Source organism: Nicotiana tomentosiformis, chromosome 8, assembly GCF_000390325.3.
Source record: "Nicotiana tomentosiformis chromosome 8, ASM39032v3, whole genome shotgun sequence".
In the NCBI taxonomy this organism is placed as follows: domain Eukaryota; kingdom Viridiplantae; phylum Streptophyta; class Magnoliopsida; order Solanales; family Solanaceae; genus Nicotiana; species Nicotiana tomentosiformis.
In genome coordinates this window covers 19,141,060-19,160,707 of record NC_090819.1, presented here as the reverse complement: position 1 = coordinate 19,160,707, position 19,648 = coordinate 19,141,060, and the positions used below count along the sequence as shown (strand labels likewise).

Sequence of the window (19,648 nt, the reverse complement as noted above, 5' to 3'; positions counted from 1 at the left end):
GAGGTGATGATTGCTTAGAACCATATTAGAAGCAATAATTATATATTCTATTACACACCTAGCATTGAACATTTGGAGCCGTCCCTAGAGAGACATCCGATAAAATTGGAATGAACATGCATTTGGAGCCTGGACGATATAATAAGAGTATTAAGAACCCCAAAGGCAAATTTAATATTTTCAATGCGGAGCATAAATATACATATGTAAATTGCAATAAATGTTAAGTAACTTATAATTTTATAAATATAATGAGTTTAATACTAAAAAAATTAAAAGTATAACCCAAATTCTAAAACGGCTTCTGATTAGAACCCAATATTGGGTCTTTTCGTTTCCTCTTGTGAGTTGCACTGTTGCTTCCTGTGTGAGTTGGTGGTGCGCCGAAATCTCTCTAGTTTTCTTCCTTTTTCTTTTTTTTTTTCTTTTTGAGTTGCAAATTATTGTCTTTTTGGTAAAAGTTAGTGAACGGCGAGGTCCACTAAAAAGTGGACTTTAGCCACTTAACAAGTGCCACGTTGCTTGTGCTGGCGGCTTTGCTGTACGCGACAATTGGTACCTTTTCTTCATACTTTCCTCATATAACATGCTATACTTCACCTAACCAGCATATAAACATATAATTAGTTCATTCACTGTTAAAATAAATACAAAATGCTTGTGTTTTATCTTGATTTCTAATGTGAAAACAAGAAAAAGAAGAACTAATTATTTGACTGGTAAACTCATTACTGTTTTCTTAACTATTTAGTATTCGAGACCTATTGATCCGACTAGTTTAACTCTATACTGAATAGATTCTGTTAGATCTCAATTAATTTCAATGATGCAAAATAACCAATTACTACCTATGTGAAGGAAAAGATTTTGAGCAATAAAATGAACGGATATGAAGGCACAAATGAATCAAACGAAAAAAGGAAAGAGAAGCGAAAAAATCAATCAAGGAAGATGGAAAAATCAATTAAAAGAGATATTATAGGAAGGATCTCAATCAAAGGAGACTCAGGATACGAAATCATCTGCTAAAGATTCTCCCACTTAAAGGCGTCAATCGAAGGCACCAATCAAGAAATTTAGCAACGGGAATATTCTCTCATTTAAGGAAGAAGTCATTCAAGTCCGCGAGTCAAGGCAAGCCAGCAGAAAAATCAATCTCGGAAAGAATCAATCTACGATTCCGTCTGAATAGAACTCCCTTAGGTTCACAACCTCTCAAAAAAACGTACAAGACTTAAAGGCTTCGAGAAGTATAAATACCTACTGCACCAGCCTTGGAATTTTATATTTTGATCAAACCAACTTCAATCTCTTTGTTCTACTTCAAACAAAATATTGTAGTCTGCTTTAGATTTCTTGTATAACAAAGAAGACAAGAGAGAGAAAAAAGTACACCGGTAAGGCATTGCATCAATTATAGAGAGAAGAACAAGGGACAAAATATGTTGGTGTATAACAACATCAACTCATATGTACTAAGCCACTTCATACTTGAAAGAGATCTCCCTTGCAACCCAAAGGGACTAGACGTAGGATTCACTCTGAATCCGAACCAGTATAAAAACATACTGTGTCATTTACTTTCTGCAATTTTTCTTTTACATTCTTTTCCTGAAAAGTCCAGTTGACTAGATCGCAAATTAGTCAACTATCTCGAAAAAGAAAAGAAAAATTACAATTCACCCCTTCCCCCTTGCACTTTCAATTGGTATCAGAGCAGGTCTCACACTTTTGCTTAACCGCTTGTGAGAAAAGATCATGAAGAACCAAATAATTGTTGGAGCACTCTTTCAAGAAGGAGCCTCACAAGTCAGGCCACCATACTTTAATGGACAACACTTTTCTCACTGGAAAGTGCGAATGGAAATCTATGCAAAATCTTATGATGAGAAAGTATGGCGTGTTATCAAAAAGGGAAACTATCCACTACCAACAGCAGCTCAACTACCCGCTGATCCTAAAGATATAGATGAATACATAGAAGAATAAATGATGGTCGTTCAGGTTAATGCTAAGGCACGAACTTGTTGTATAATGCTATAAGTGGAGAAGAGTATGAGAAGATTTTAAGTTGTGATACAACTAAAAAAATGTAGGACAAACTGAAAGTTGCCTATGAAGGAACCAGCAAAGTAAAAGAAGCTTGGATAAACATGTTGGTTCATGATTATGAACTTTTCCAGATGAAATAAGGAGAATCCATTGAGAAAATATTCGCAAGATTCAGCAAAATCATTAGCGATATGAAAGCTTTTGGTAAACCCTATTCAAGTGGTGATCAAGTTCGAAAAATCCTAAGGAGTTTACCTACCACTTGGCAGACTAAAGTAGTTGCACTCGAATCTCAAGATCTAAACAATCTTTCATACGATGAACTAAGATGAGATCTTATAGCATTCAAGAAAACCCATCTCAAGAAGACAAGCCAGGAAGAAAAGAAGAAAACAATTGCCTTCAAATCTACAACTGAAGGACCTAAGAATGATATCGATGACGATCCAGAAGCTCTTGAAGAAGAAATTGCTCTGGTATCAAGAAACGTGGATGGGTTAATGAGAAGGTATAGAAATACAAGAAGGCGAAGGATGTCATCTAGGCGAATCAGGCAATACAATGAACAAGACAAGAATGCCGGGAAGTGTTATGAGTGTGGAAGGTATGGGCATGTTCAAGATGAATTACCAGATCTTAAAAGAAAAGTCTCTAGAGGGTTCAGCAAAAACAAATGCTTCGGAAGTTGGAGTGATGAAGATAGCTCAGAACACGAAGAAATAGCAAATATGTGCTTCATGACCATCCTGGAAAACGACATGAACAAAAACTCTGGTTGCTAGACTGATGAAGATACATCAGACGATGAATTCAAGGAAAATACTGAAAATTGTTTCATGGCACGAGGTAAATCAAGCAAGGTAAGATCCTATAACTATGATAGATGTAATGAATTTAGGATATTCTTGACCTGACCCTAAAAGAATCTCAGTAAATGTTGAATGAACTGGGGAGACTCAATAGGGAAAAGAAAGACTGGGAACTTAAGTTTGACGTCTGTGAAATTGAAAGAGATGTACTTCAAGATGAAGTTCAGAAATTACAAATGTAACTTAATGACATGCGCAAATCCACCCGTCACAGTTCAGTCGAGTCTAACCAGGCGACTTACAAGTTAACTGAAAAAAGACTGGTTAGAGCTGAATCCACAGGTACTAACACAAGTGGTAGATCAAAAATTGGATCAACCCCTATGTGTCATCACTATAACAAAATTGGACATAAATATTATTTTTGTCGATTTCGTAAATCTAATGTTTCGGGATGGATTTGGAAACCCAAAAATAATCCTGATTCCAGTAGAACTAACCAACAAGGAACCAAAAAAGCTTAGGTACCTAAAAGAATGTGACAATTCTATTTTGAAAGAACACCATAGAAAGAGATGCAAAGGAAAATAGTATCTAGACAGTGCATGATCTAGTCACATGACGGGTGATAAAAATCTGTTCAAAGAAGTCACAAAAATAAATGGTGAAAATCTCAAATTTGGTGATGATTCAAAGGGAAAGATAGTTGGTATTGGTACAGTTCCATTCGGAAATAATTGTGATATTACAGAGGTATATCTTATAGTAGGACTCAACTACAATCTTTTGAGCATAAGTCCGCTATGTGATTCGGGATATGAAGTAAAGTTCAAGAAAACAAGATGCGCCATTGAGGATGAAACAAGTAAAATTATTATTCCAAGAAAAAGGTATGGAAATGTATATATTCTTGATGTCATTGAAAATCTATACAATCATATTTGTATAGCATCCATTTCTGACGATCCATGGCTTTGGCATAAAAAAAGTGGTCATGCAAGCATGCATCTTATGTAAAAACTGTCCAAGCATGATTTAGTTATTGGTCTTTTCAAACTCAAATTTTCTAAAAATCATGTATGTGATGCATGTCAGATTGGTAAACAAGCTAGAAACTCTTTCAAAACTAAGGACATTGTGTCCATTACCAAGCCCTTGCAATTACTTCATATGGACTTGTTTGGACCCACTAGAACTTCCAGCATTGGAAGTAAACGTTATGCTTTGTTATTGTTGATGACTACTCACATTTTACATGGGTAATTTTCTTATCTCATAAAGATGAAGCTTTGAAAAATTTTGAAATTTTCTGCTAAAGAATTGAAAGAGAAAAGGGGTATTTGATCACAACTATCCAAAGCGACCATGGAGAAAAGTTTGAAAGCAGATCCTTTGAAGAATTCTGTAATGATCAAGGGTATACCCATAACTTCTCAGCCCCAAGACCACCCCAACAGAATGGGATAGTTGAGCGCAAGAACAGAACTCTACAAGATATGGCAAGAATAATGATATTAGAACATTCACTGCCAAATCACTTTTGGGCAGAAGCAGTTAGTACAACATTTCATATTCTCAACAGGTGCCTCATAAGACCTAAGACCTATTTTGTAGAAGACTCCATATGAATTATGGAAAGGTAAGAAGCCAAAATTTTGCTACTTTCACCCGTTCGGAAGTAAATGCTTCATTCACAATAATAGTAAGGATAACCTTGGAAAATTTGATCCAAGGAGAGATGAAGGTGTTTTTCTTGATAATTCAGTTAATAGTAGATCATTTAGAGTTTACAACAAACATACATTATCTGTAGAGGAATCATTGCATGTTATATTTGATGAAAATAATTCTATGGCCGAGAAAGGAATCATTGCAGGGGATGAATACACCAACCAAGAAGTATCACAAACATAAGCCACAGAAGTCAACTGAAATCCCAACCTTAGTCACAGAGTCGACTAATGAAACTGCGACTAATCATGCTGAACCACAAAAGGAGTCGACTACTTCTGTGGTTGGAACCCGGCCGAATTAATGGAAAAGCGAACCTGAATATCCTCAAAAGTTCATCATAAGGGATCCAAGAAAAGGGATGAAAACCAGAGGGTCTCTTAAAAAGAAAGTTATATTTCACTCAGCTCTCAAGTAGAACCAAATAAAGTTGATGAAGCCCTAAATGACTCCAACCGGATACAAGCTATGTAGGACGGACTTGATTAATTAAACAAAAACCAAGTTTGGGAATTAGTACCTAAGCCTGCAAATGCTACTGTAGTCGAAACAAAGTGGGGTATTTCGAAACAAGCCAAATGAAGAAGTAAAGGTAGTAACAAACAAAGCCAGACAAGTAGCTCAAGGCTACTCACATCAGGAAGCAGACGACTATGATGAAACCTTTGCACCGGTAGCACGATTAGAATCAATTCGTATATTGCTTGTCTATGCATCTTTCAAAGGTTTTAAACTATTTTAAATGGATGTCAAAAGTTCTTTTCTAAATGATTTCATTGATTAGGAGGTATGTGTAAAACAACATCCTGGATTTGAAAACTCACAATTTCCTTATCATGTGTATAAAATAGCTAAAGCTCTTTATGGACTCAAATAATCTCCTCGAGCTTGGTATGAAAGATTGAGTTCACCAGAGATAAGGTGGATACTACTTTATTTATCAAGAGATCTACTGAAGGTAATCTTATTATTCAATTCTATGTAGATGATATCATATTTGGTAGTACTAATCTTCTTTTGTGCAAGGATTTTTCAAATCTCATACAAAGTGAGTTCGAAATGAGTATGATGGGAGAACTGACATATTTTATTGGACTACAAATCCATCAATTAGAAAGTGAAATATTCATCTGTCAAACCAAGTATATAAAGGAATTGATTCAAAATTTTGGAATGAGCAATGCCAGATCAATTGAAACTCCTATGAGTCATTCTACAAGTTTAAACAAGGATGAACAGGGAAAATTGGTAGACGAAACAAAGTATCGTGGAATGACTAGATCTCTACTATATCTAACGGCTAGTCGACTAGATATCATGTTCAGTATTTGTAAATATGCCAGGTTTCAGTCAGCTCCTACAGAGTCTCACTTAACAGCACTAAAGCGAATTATTCGTTATCTCATTGGAACCACCTCTTACGGACTTTGGTATCCTCGCTCTAACAATTTTTAACTTGAGGGTTTTTCAGATGTTGATCTTTCAGATGGCAAGGAAGACAGAAAAAGCAAAGTGAGACTTATCAATTACTAGGAAAAGCTCTAATCTCCTAGAACAATAAGAAACAGGGATCAGTATCTCTTTCCCAACTTAAGCAAAGTACATTGCAATTGGACAACGTTGTGCTCAATTACAATGGATTTCTTATCAATTGGTTGATTATGAATTATGTTTTAAGCCTATTCAAGTATTTGTTGATAATTCTAGTGTAATTTGTCTATCAAAGAATCTTGTGCATCATTCTAGAGCTAAGAATATAGATATTAAGAGCCATTTTTATTAGAGATCATGTTCTTAAAGGCAACATAGAATTATTGTTTGTAAGTTTCACCGATCAATTAACAGACGTACTTACAAAACCCTCGCTAGAAGATAGATTTTGTGCATTATGAAACTCTCTTGGCATTATATCCATAAACTCATAACTTTAGGGCCTTTATGGTATTTTTAATTATTGTTGTATATTAGTTTAAATATTTTCTTAGGTGTGCAAGGTGCATTAATTGTGTGTCTGTTACATTTTTTTTCACACCCTTTCAGTGACCGGTCAATCATTGAGTCAAATCTCTGATGCCTTTTCGTCTGTACTCAACCGCCGTTTATCACCTTTTTAAGTTCAAATTTCTTTAGTCCCTCTCACATTGTTTTTATCTCGACTCCCCTGTTCCAAACCCTACCATGGGAAAGCACTCCAAAAAACCCTCTGCTTCTACCCGCAAAAGCACTCACTCTAGGGTAAAACCCTCTTCTCAACCTCCTGAACCGGTCAATATAGGATCAGACCACTCGGAGGACTTTGCCTTCTCTCAAGATCTCTCAGATGATGATCGTAGTCTCAACGAAAAGGCCTAGGAAAATGACCCATGATAGACCTCCCTAAAACCTTCACTCCCAAAGAGCCCAAAAGTGATCTCTCTAGTTCTCTTGAGTTTGACCTAAATTTCTAGGACACTCCAAATAGGGATGCCTTCATTGCCTTCAAAAACAAGAAAGTCACTCATGGCAGAGTTGTCGATATAGATGTCATGGACAGCCTTTACTGCAAAGTGAAGAAACTCTTTGACTTCCAGAGTTGGGAAATATGTCTCTCCTTGCCTCCTCCAAAGGTATATGAACCCCTTGTTAGAATGTTTTGTGCTAATCTTCGCTCTAGCAAACCTGATAAATTAGAAACCTTAGTTCTTGGCAAACGCATTGTTCTGGATTATGATCTTTTGATATTATTTTTTAATGTAGTTGTTCTAGTTATTCTATGTTCTTTAAGAATACCCGGCTTGAGGACTTTGAAATCTCTTTTGATGAATATAAAAGGTGTATAGCTGAATTACCCTCTGACTCTCTTCCTAGTCAACTAGGACCCAATGATGTCGGTTTTGAAACTCGTGTCTTAGCACATATTGTAGAAACCACTCTTCTTCCAAGAACAAGATCCTTCTCTACCTTCTCCCAGCGTGATACCTTCTTAGTCTACTGCCTTCTGACTAAGCACAAGGTCAACTTGTCTTCTTGGGTCATCAATTTCATGATACAAAGTGCTGATGATCCCAAAATTCTTCCTTATGGTATAGTTATCACCCATCTTCTAGAAGCCAACAACATATCCATTGTTGACCATCCCTATATCACTTTTACTAAGTCTTACAATTTCAGGGGATTTACTAGCATGGGTTATATTTCTGTAAAGGGTGCCTGGGTCAAGAAACAAGAAGGTGAAACCAAGAATGTTCCCTCCGTTTCCAAGGCAAAAGCTCTTCTGTCTCTCCCCAGTACAGGTGATTCTTACCTCTTAGAAAAACTTGTCTCCTTTAATGAAACATTGTCTAACATCAAGAACCCCTTAACCTCTATGCAAAGCAAGATTGAAGATATCCATGGAATGGCAAAGGAGACAGGTTCCGACGTGTCTAAGAATTGAGTGCAGATTCTCAAGACTGCAGAAAAAGTAGTAAGGGCCTTCAAAGAGATGCACGACAGAATTGATGGGGTCTATGCCACAGTGAATTCTATCTTTGAACCCTCAAGGAGGCAGTTTTCAGCATCGCTGATATTTGGTTGTTTAAGATAATTTTCTTTTTGCTTTATTTTTGCGACTGATGATTCAGTCATGGGTTGTACTCTTAGGATAAATACTTTTAATTTGCCTGCTTTTATTTTGTTTTTGTTGATAACAAAGGGGGAGAAATAGTAAGCAAGCTTCAGTTCTGCATTTCTATGTATTCCTTATTTTTGTGTTCTGTGTTTTATGCTTTGTTTTTAACTTGCAGGTGCATCATATGGTATACAACTAAGGGGCAGTCGACTATAACTGAGGGGGAGCCGACTACAAATGAGGCACAACAGAATGTCCAACTGAGGGGGAGTCGACTAGATAAATCTACCAAGAAACGCGGATTAAAAGAGAGTTGACTATAATACACTCAAGGCAGCTGATCAACAGGGAAGTATTTTTATTGTTATTTTGTCATCATCAAAAAGGGGAGATTGTTAGATCTCAGTTAATTTCAATGATGCAAAATAATCATTTACTCCCTATGTGCAGGAAAAGATTCTGAGCAATAAAATGGAGGCATAAATGAACCAAACAAAAAAAAGGAAAGAGAAGCGGAAAAATCAATCAAGGAAGATGGAAAATATTTTAAAAGAGATATTATAGGAAGGATGTCAATCAAAGGAGATTAAGGGTACGGAATCATCCACTAAAGATTATCCCACTTACAGACGTCAATCGAAGGTATCAATCAAGGAATTTGGCAACGGGAATTTGAACCGCCAATTTCACTTATAGACAGAGGCGGATTCAGGATTTGGACATTGCGGGTGCCACACTACTTTGAACATAGATGTGTTACTATTTATACGTTCCAAATAGATTAATATTAGTCGATTTGATCAATTTTGGAATTTTTCGACTCTCATTGTTTGTCTTACGATTTATACAGACAAATCAATTAAAGGAAAATAATATAATAATTATGAAAACTTGGAAGAAGGAAACTAATTTTTTTTAACTTTATATTATATATATTCCCGGATTTATGAACTGGATTCAATCAGCCTCATGACATAATTAGAGTGAGGCTTGAGCTAGTGGCAAACGCTTCTCCTAAAGAGACCCAAAACACGAAGTCTCTTCTCAAAATGTTGATTGCCTTTTTTTATCCTTCAAAAGTTTTATATTGGATAAAATTATCATTACTTTTTTAATAATTTAAAAATAAATTAAAATTATAGTTATTTATTTGAGGTACATAGAAGGTCCTAATATTTAGGACTTTAAATTCAAATTAGATTTTACCTTATATAAATTATTTACGTTTAGACTATGTAACATCACTATAATACCTTTCATGTTAATTTTCCTAATATTTATGTTAATCCTAAGAGTACAGAATGAAACTGACAACAAAAAATATGAATTACCTGATACTGATACTCTTATTAAAAGTATGAGCTGGATTAACCCGAAATTAAATTTAAAAAAAAGGAAGAAAGAAAAGCTCGAGGTATAGCTTTAGGGTACTTTCATGGCCAAATTACAAAAATAGCGGGCTCTGAAATTTAGGTTTGGAAAAATTCCACGTTGTTTAGGAAACTTATTAATTGATTTTAAACCCTCAAAGTCAACGAAAAAAGAGTCTTAAAAATAGATATTAGGTATAATTTTTAAAAAGTCCTAGACATGCCGCAAGCCAAAACATCTGAAAAATGCAACACGCAAGGTTTGATCCATCACCATCAAAGAGAAAACTCTGCGCCTCAACCACGGGCACGCCTTGGTGCCTTTTATTACTCCGGGTGGCAGCACTTCTATTTATCCTATTTCTTACATATATACACATATATACATAGAATTTCTATCGAAGCTTGCGGGTGATGTACCACCCCCTCGGGCCTCAATAGATCCGCCCCCGCTTGTAGATGTACATTCAATAATAATTGCACCATAAAAATCTTTGAGCATGGGCGCACGCACATATATTTAAGTAATTTTGAAGAAATATAACATTATTATATATAATTTAGGGAGAAGAGCATGGGTTCACGTGAACTCATATCCCTTAACCTAGATGCCTCTGACTGTGACTCACCCCACGCATGTCTACGTTATGAAGCTGAAATCTATAACAGGAGTAATATTTAGCATTTCAATGTATATAAGGTAATTCTCTAACGATTGTATATGATATGAATTAAGTAAATTTAACTAGTGTTGGATCAAACTGTCAAAGCAAAGTAAACAATAAAACAAGAATGAGAAGATCCCGCGATAGGAAGGGGCACGTTGAACAACATGTGGCAAATCAAAGCTAGTGCCCTTAATTGTGGGGTATTTAGATGTAATCATCTTGAGATTGACTCCAAGACCACCTCCAACATCAACCAAAGTTTTAAGGTTCTCAAAACCTTTATAATTTTCAAGTACTTTTTTCATGACTAGAATTGTGTGATTGATCATTGCCCTGTTAAAAACATCATTGTATTTGGGGTCCGATTTTGGATATTCAAATGCATCTACACCATGCACCCTATCAAATGGTACTCTTCCTTCGAGGACTACATCTTTTAAATCAAACCTGTAATTCAAAATTAGAAAGCGAATCAGATATGATCTACCAATGAGCTAGTTCCTCCCCCATTTTTTCAGAAATAAGGTGTTGTCGATTTTTTCTCTTGTAAAGCCATTTTCAAGAAGGAATTTAGACAACCTTTCATACCATGCACGAGGGGCCTGTTTTATACCATATAATGCCTTCTCAAGTTGAATGCATGTTCAGGATGCTCATGACACTCAAAACCATGTGGTTGTTTAACGAAGACTTCTTCCTTTTAATATCCATTCAGAAATGCACTTTGACATCCATTTAAAATAATTTGAATTCCATATGAGATGCAAAGGCAATGAGGATTCTGATGGCTTCCATTCGAGAAATTGGGGCAAATGTCTCATCATAGTCGTTCCCTTCTTCTTGATTGTAGCCTTGCACTACTAACTTGGCCTTGTTCCTTATCGTATTCCTAAACTCATCATGCTTGTTTCTGAATACCCACCAGGTTCCTATAACAGTTCTTTCTGATGGTCGAGGAACAAGGTGCCATACGCAGTTTCTCTCAAATTGATGGAGTTCATCTTGCATAGCAGTAATCCAGTCAGCATCTTTCAATGCCTCCTTGAAATTCTTGGGCTCAATTTGAGAAAGGAAAGCTGAGAAGGCAAGAAAGATCCTTGTCTTTGATTTGGTTTGAATTCCTGAATCAAAGGAGTGATCACATTTTGGAGAGGATGTGAACTTTTATACTTCCAGTTAGACACCTAAATCTCATTGTGAGAAGACCTAGGTTACTCTGAATGTGATCTATTGTTGGCATCAATGGATGAGTGAGTGTCGCTTCTCAGCTCAGCATCAGGAGTTCCTTGCACGACATCATCAACTCTGTTCTCTGCTTCAGTTTTTGTGATAGAGCAACCGGGTTCTTCTGTATCAGCTGGAGATTCTGCTGCATCTTCTTTATTGGATTCCTTGAAGTGACTCATCATGTCACCCTTTCCATTTTCCATATCAATGACTTCTCCAGGAACCTTTGACTTCTCTCAGTCTTGATCAATCTTATCATATGAATCTTTCCCACATAAGTGGTGTGATTCATCAAATATAACATGTATGCTTTCTTTAATACATTAAGTCCTTTTGTTGTAGAACTTGTATGCTTTGCTTTGTGAGGAATATCCAAGAAAATACCTTCATCACCCTTAGAATCAAATTTTTTCAGCGCTTCCTTACCATTGTTTAGAACAAAACATTTGCAGCCAAACGTTGTCAAGTGAGTTAGCTTGGATTTTCTCCCGTTCAACAATTCATACGGGGTTTTTTTTTCAAGAGGGACTTGATTATGCACATGTTCACCAAATAGCCAACAGTGTTGACTGTATCCGCCCAAAAACCTTTTGCAACACCACTGTCTATCATCATTGTCCTTGCTATGTCTTCAAGAGTCCTATTTTTCCTCTCCACAACACCATTTTGTTGGGGTGTTTTGGGAACTGAAAAATTGTGACTTATACCATTTTCAGCACAAAATTCGTCTAATTTTGCATTATCAAACTTTGTGCCATGATCAGATCTTATACTCACAACATTATAGCTCATCTTCACTTGAATCTGCTTCACAAAAACAGCAAATACAGGAAAAGTTTCATCCTTGGTTCTAAGGAACAAGGTCCATGTAAATTTGGAGTAGTCATCAACTATGACAAAAATGTATTTCTTTCCTCTTCTATTTGGCACCCTCATAGGTCCACACAGATCCATATGGAGGATATTAAGTGGCCTTGAGGTGCTTACATCCTTTTCTGGGATTGAAGGAGGACCTGACTTTCTTTCCTCTTACACATGCATCATACACCCTGTGATCTTTGAACCTTGACTTAGGCAACCCACGAACTAGGTCCTTTTTGACCAGTTTGTTTTGTAACGAAAAGCTTGCATATCCCAATTTTCTGTGCCATAGCTCAACATCATCATTGATAAGTCAAAATTATGACTATTTATTAGCACCTTTTTGCTTTTCTTTTAGTCTAAAAGTATTGATTTATGTTCCTGAAACTAATAAAATTATGTAAACTGTAGGAATATTGGAAGTTTGGTCTCCCATGATAAAATTCGGCTCAAAAAGGAGTGTTCTGAATCACAAAGCAATAAAAGGCGCAGAAGCAAAGAAATGCGGTCTGCAGAAGAAAGTGCAGACCGCAGAATTCCATCTGCGGCTGTAGACCAAGTAAAAGCACCTAGCAGAACTTGGCCAATGTGCGGACTCCACATGAATTGTGCGACCGAAAAATAGAGTTTTCACTAACAAATGATTCAAAGTTCAGAGAGTGCGCAAAAGACCAAGTTCTAATGCCTTGCTAAAGTGCGGACCGCACAAGAATTGTGCGGCCGCAGAAGATACTTCGCAACTACAATCCAGAAATATGCGAGTGCAGAATCCTAGTTCTTGCCAACTAAAGAAATATGCGGACCGCACATGGAATTGTGCGGCCGCAGAACCTCCCCGGGGCATTTTTGTCAGCAAATTTTGGGCCACTATAAATAGACGAGTATCACATTTTTAGGTTAAGTTTGAAGTTTGAGCTGTTGTAGCCGTTACATGTTGCCATTTTAGGAAGTTTGTGATTATTTTAGTGTTTAAACATTATATTTTATCATTCTAATCTTTGATTATGAGTTTAATTAGTTTTTCTTTTTTATTTTCTTCAATTCTCACTAAGTTACATTCTTACTAAGGTTGATGTGTAAACCTTATGTGTATTTAATTTAATGCTTGTTTATGATTGGGTATGGATTATTTAGCTTAGTTCATGCTTCAATTTTAGAATTAATGGTTGCAAACATTGATTCATTCCTTTTTTTTACTTAGTCTCTTCTTGAGAAATAGAGATCTAGTCTAGGATAACTTGGCTGACAACGAATTGGATTAATTGAGAGTTTGATTAGCCTAATTAAATAGTTCAAACTTGAGATAGTAAAAACCCAATTTGAGCTCATATCAACTATTTTATTTGATGCCCATTTGAACTTGAGAAAGCCAAATTGGACAAAATCACTCTTTGACCGAGAGGTATTGAGTGGGTAATGTAGAGTTGAGAGCTATAATACACCCCAATCAACAAAATAAATATTAACGCCTTTAACCCATTCGGCGAACACCTAAGTTATGGTCACATCCCTAGGCTTTTTAACTATTTGGAAAAACACCAAAAACAATCGTTAATTTCTAGTTTTGTTTCCTTAGCTTACAATTGTTAGAGTAGTAGTAGAAGTAGAAATCAAAACTTTTTGTGGAAGTGCAAATTTAGTTAATCCATTCGCTTTCTTCAAGTGTATATTCCTAACACGCCTTATAACTCTCTGTGAATTCGACCCCGACTCACAGTTGGGTAAATTATATTGCGAGGATGAGCAAGTCGAGGAGGTACCTCTTGAACCTCAAGCCAATCGAAGAGGCCGGGTGCCTCATGACAATATACCCGCTCCACCCCCACCTCCACCACGAGTAGCTCCATCACGACTTATAGTGGGAATTGGATCGTGACAAATATATTTGATCTCCAAAAAATCGGGCAATACTCCGGATCGATCACAAGGAACTACTTCTCTTGATATATCCTTCTTGTTTCCTTAATCGAGGGCCAAATACGGATTTTCTTAAATTATTTGATTGTCGAAAAATATCTAATTGCATTTTGAGTTGATTTTGAGGAAGAATGCCTCTTATTTTCTTCGAGAAAGTCAATATTTGAAGTCTTAATCTATTTGTGAATAAACAGTTTATGGGATTTTTCGAGATAGGCATCCTCTATTAATGTGCCTAAATTGCAGCATATTTGCTTTCAATATATAGCAAATTGATTTTGTTTAAATCATCTCTCATTGTTCTTTTATATGAAGCAAATCATTTTATACTACAAAAGTTTAGGACAAAAAAGGAAAAGAAAATAGAAATAGAACTCATATGGCTATCTTAGGAATGATCTAGCATCAGTTGAAAAAATAATTTCAATATTTTACCACTATCTAAGATACTGAAAAGCAATATCATAGATACCGATTGCCAGATATTTGCAAACACTAAAACGTGAATAGGCAGCAGTATTATTTATGAGCAAATGGAGCCTACTTAAAAGATTTGGTCACCAATAATATACGTGTCAAATAAGCTAATTGGGGCCTCCTCCTATTTGTTTATGATTATGGTACGTCTCTCATTGGTCCAACAAGAGTGTGTGAAGCATGCTTGACAATAACTTGTTACTTGAAATATGATTTTATAATAGCTTAACCTGTCTATATAATCTCATAATATGCTTCAAGAAAATATCAATAATAACATCCTCTGAGTCATACATATAATTAATTATATCCAGCTCTTTTCACTTGCTCTAGTAAGTTTTTACAGATAATTAATTATATGCCTCCTTTTTGGTGGGTTATTATTAATTACTACTTTCTTGGTGCACTATTATGCTCTTCTCTGTCAACAACCTCGCGTTTCGAATTGCAACGTCTTTTCATATCAGATATTAATAATTGAATTATTTAATTTATGTTTCATATCGTTCAATATATGTGAATCTATTTGACTGGGTACAAAGGTTTTAATAAAGACGAAACCTTTTGAAATTTATGATTTTAAACATTCCATAATATTTGGCGAGCGCAAAACTCACACTAAAATATACTCGCTAGTCGAATATAGTATAATATAATATCATATCCACAGGGATTAGAGTTAAACAGTATTATCATAGTTTATAACTAGATTGCTATCCAACATAATCAACAAATTAGAATTTTGTAATAAAAAACTAAAATTAACTAGGAAACTAAAGCTAATAGACGAATGACAATCGAAACAAAAGTAAGAAAAGAAGATATCAATGGGAGAAAATAGGGGTTGATAGGATATGTACAAGATAAATATCCGAGATTTAACTCTAGTTAATTCACTTCTAACATTCAAGTGAGTCTCTCGAATTCATTCAATTATGAGTTCAAATGTTTAGTAGAAACTCCTCTCTCGATTAAGTCGCAATCTCACAATATGAACCAATTTAAACTCGGTGAAGATATGTACGATTTCATATTGGATCGGTTTTCAGGAGAACCTCTCTCGACTATCCTCCTAACTAGGTTTAATCAACAATTCAACTAGCCTCTCTCAATTACTAAGAAGAATCAATGAATTCAACCAACAAGATAATGCAAAAATATCACAAGTTTTGCCTCTCTCGATTACATGAACATGTGAATATATAAGCAATAATTAAAACACCCAAAACGATTCAATACATAAAAACTAGAATTAATATCCACAAATAAATATTAACAAACCATATCCATTAATCCCTAAAGATAACTACTCCATAGATATAGAGTAGTTCATCACAAATATAAAGAAAAACATAAGACGATCCAAACTCTTGTCTTGAGTGAGGATTGAATGATGAATTCCTTGTACTTTCGCTTCTCCACCTTCTCTCTTAGCCTTTTTAGGTCTTAGATATGTCAGAATTCCCACAAATAATATTTTTCTGTGTATTTATACCAAGTAGGGTAGGGCACAGACGAAAATACTTTCTCCTACACGAAATAGGATTGTGGCTCTGTAAAACAAATGCACAGGCGCGTCACATGGCGTGACACGCCAGGTGGGGCGGTAGTGGGAAACTTTAGTTAGCTTGTAATTTGACAGGAGTAAAAATTTGCACAGATGTAGGTGTGGAAAATTCTCAGAGTACGGATCTTTCTTGACTGGGCACAGAGGTTTTAATAAAGACGTAACCTTTTGAAATTTATGATTTTAAACATACCATAATATTTGGCGAGCGCAAAATACACACTAAAATATGCTCGCCAGTCGAATATAGTATAATATAATATCGTATTCACAGGGATTGGAGTTAAACAGTATTATTATAGTTTATAACTAGATTTCTATCCAAGATAATTAACAGTTTAGAATTTTTTGATTAAAAACTAAAATTAACTAAGAATCTAAAGCTAATTGACGAATGACAATCGAAACAAAAGTAAGCAAAGAAGATATCAATGGGAGAAAATAGGGGTTAATTGGATAGGTGCAAGTTAAATGTTCGGGATTTAACTCTAGTTAATTCACTTCTAACATTCAAGTGAGACTCTCAAATTCACTTAATTATGAGTTCAACTAGTTAGTAGAAACTCCTCTGTCGATTAAGTCTCAACCTCACAATATGAACTAATTTAAGCTCGGTGAAGATATGTACGACTTCGTAGTGAATTGGTTTTTAGGAAAACCTCTCTTGATTATCCTCCTAATTAGGTTTAATCAATAATTCAACTAGCCTATCTCGATTACTAAGAAGAATCAATGAATCCAACCAACAAGATAATGGAAAAACATCATAAGTTATGCCTCTCTCGATTACATGAACATGTGAATATAGATGAAATAATTAAAACACCTAAAACGATTTAATACATAAAAACTAGAGTTAATATCAACAAACAAATATCAATACACCACATCCATCAATACCTAAAGAGAACTAATCCATATATATAGAATAATTCATCATAAATATAAAGAAAAGCATAAGACGATCCAAATTTGTTTCTTGAGCGAGGGTTGAATGAAGAATTCCTTGTGCTTTCTCTTCTCCACCTTCTCTCTAGCCTCCTTAGATATGTCAAAAGTCCCACAAATAATATTTTTTCATGTATTTATACCAAGTAGGGTCGAGCCCAGATGAAAGCACCTTCTTCTATAGGATTGTGGCTCTGTAAAAAAATGCACAGGCACGGCACATGGGACAACGCGCCAAGCGGGCCGGCAGCGGAAAACTTCAGAGAGCTTGTAATTTAACAGAAGCAGAAATTGGCACATATGTGGCACCCCACGCGCCGCTCCATGCGCTGCGGGTGTTGAAAATTCTCAGAATACGAATGTTTCTTGACTTTTTTATATCGAGACATAGTTCTCGACCAATGAACACGATCCCGGATTTATCCCTAGGGCTTTTACTCAGATTTCAAAGCTTCAAATCACTTGAATTGATTTTGTAACATCTACGTAGCTCAAAATCCTCCTACAAGACATAAAACACACTTTCAGTGCAAAACACTAGTGACTAAAGCTCAAACTCAATTAAAGTGTGATAAGCGACTAAAATACGAGATTATAGCCTACCATCATGTGCCTATAATCTTGTTAAAACATGTAATCTTAAATATGTAATACCATTTGTGTGGTTATGAAAATCTTTTATTTAAGGTAATATTGGAATGCTAAAACTAAAAAGAGTTTCCTTATTATAAATGGGTTAATACTGAATCAAGAGGATACAGGTTCATGTAAAGCTGAAGACGGATGGAATAGTATATTTTCGACTATCTAAAAAGAATGTTTGCTTCTTGAGTATAACTAACATTTGATTTTTGCACAAACCTAGCCGTTTAAGCCCATCTAGCTAGTGAGAGGTTTAGCCTATTTAACCGGATCATTCATTTGTCTTGGCGTATCCCTATCGAACATGTGCAAATAAGAATAGATTTATTTTTGCAAATTACTCTTCAAAATGCACTAGAATTTTACATAGAATCTATTTGCCAATACTAAATATTTACATGCCCGGTACCTACAAAGGTAGATCTAACATTAGAAATCTCTGAATTCTTGATTTTAAGAAGATCTCAAGTTTTAATAATTGCGTTCTAAATTTAATTTCTGTATATACTTAGTGAATTTCTAGATACATACATAGAATGTTTTGGCAAACATTACTGGCATTCTGCCAAACCTATATATCAAAGCATACATTTTCCCCTGCATGTCCCAAATATTCGCGCATATCAGTATATATATATATTATGTACTCGAATATAAAGAAGTTCATATAGCATATATTCAAAAGTCTTTTTACAATCTCTCTTTCTCGGGAAGTGCACAAGCATCACTAATTCAAGAAAAGACCCAGGAGAATACTAGAGAGTTGTGATGAAAGATGAGCCAATGCATGGAGCAATCAAACATCTTATGCCTCGGCATTCAGTTCCTCTCTCCAAAGAGAAAACTGATTGTTACACATCACCTTCTATTGGAGGTGAAGCATTTGAACCAAGGCATAATCTATCTGTCTACCACGACGACGCCAAGCTGAAATAAGTTGAGTAATCATTATTTACGAAAGATTTCGAGCCAAGGCCTACTATAACTGGTTATCATGATGATGACGCTGGTCTTAAACAAGAAAAGGCATTTACCGAAGATTTTGAGCCTAGGCAAAATGCTTCTGCGTACCGCATTTGTGAATTTACATTTGGTATGCCTCCTGATGTTAAGTGATTTATGAAATAAAGATTTGTAACCATACTTGATTGTTGTATTGAAGTATCTCTTAACTTTATTATGTATTCTAAGCAATGATCGATATGCTCGACTTCCTTTTAGGTGGTTTCTTAATAATATTTGAGGGGTTACTATGAGTGGTCACTCAATTTTTACTTCATTACTCAAAGTTATTATTTTTTATACTAAAACATCACTCAACTTTACCTAAATATGACGAACGTAAATGAACTATTTTCTGTAGCCAAAAAATCACTCAACTCTTCCTAGATATCACATAAAGTCACTAGGTGGAAATTAATGTGCCATTTCCTATGATAGCCTTTTTGTTAAAACATAATTATTAAGTGATTTTCTATGATTCTTAGGCAAAGTGAGTGATTATTTTTGGTTACAACAAATGGTTTAATGACTTTCTATGATACTTAGATAAAGTCGAGTACATTTTTGTTACAAAAATATTTTAGGGAATTTAGTGAAATAAAATAAAAATTGAATGACTATTAGTGAAAAAGGAATTGTCTTGTTTAAGCTGGCTAATTTTTGTATCGCTAACTAGTATAATAGTATACTAAATCAACTCGCATAATATGAGTTTTAGAAAATGTATTTTGTTATGAAAGAAATGAAAAATATTTACGTGAAAAACTCCCAGCTCATGGGATTAAAAA

General features: G+C 35.3%; 1 protein-coding gene and 1 long non-coding RNA gene across 2 annotated transcripts in view; one reads left to right on the top strand and one right to left on the bottom strand.

Moving 5' to 3' along the window:
• Positions 1-19,648, top strand: part of LOC104114143 (protein CURVATURE THYLAKOID 1B, chloroplastic) — a 116,060-nt gene that overhangs the window by 7,904 nt on the left and 88,508 nt on the right. The window lies entirely within an intron of this gene.
• LOC138896626 (uncharacterized) lies at positions 18,696-18,931 on the bottom strand. Its single transcript, XR_011409994.1, has 2 exons — positions 18,839-18,931; positions 18,696-18,785 (listed from the first exon to the last, which is right to left on the bottom strand). It is a non-coding gene; the product is annotated as an uncharacterized lncRNA (long non-coding RNA).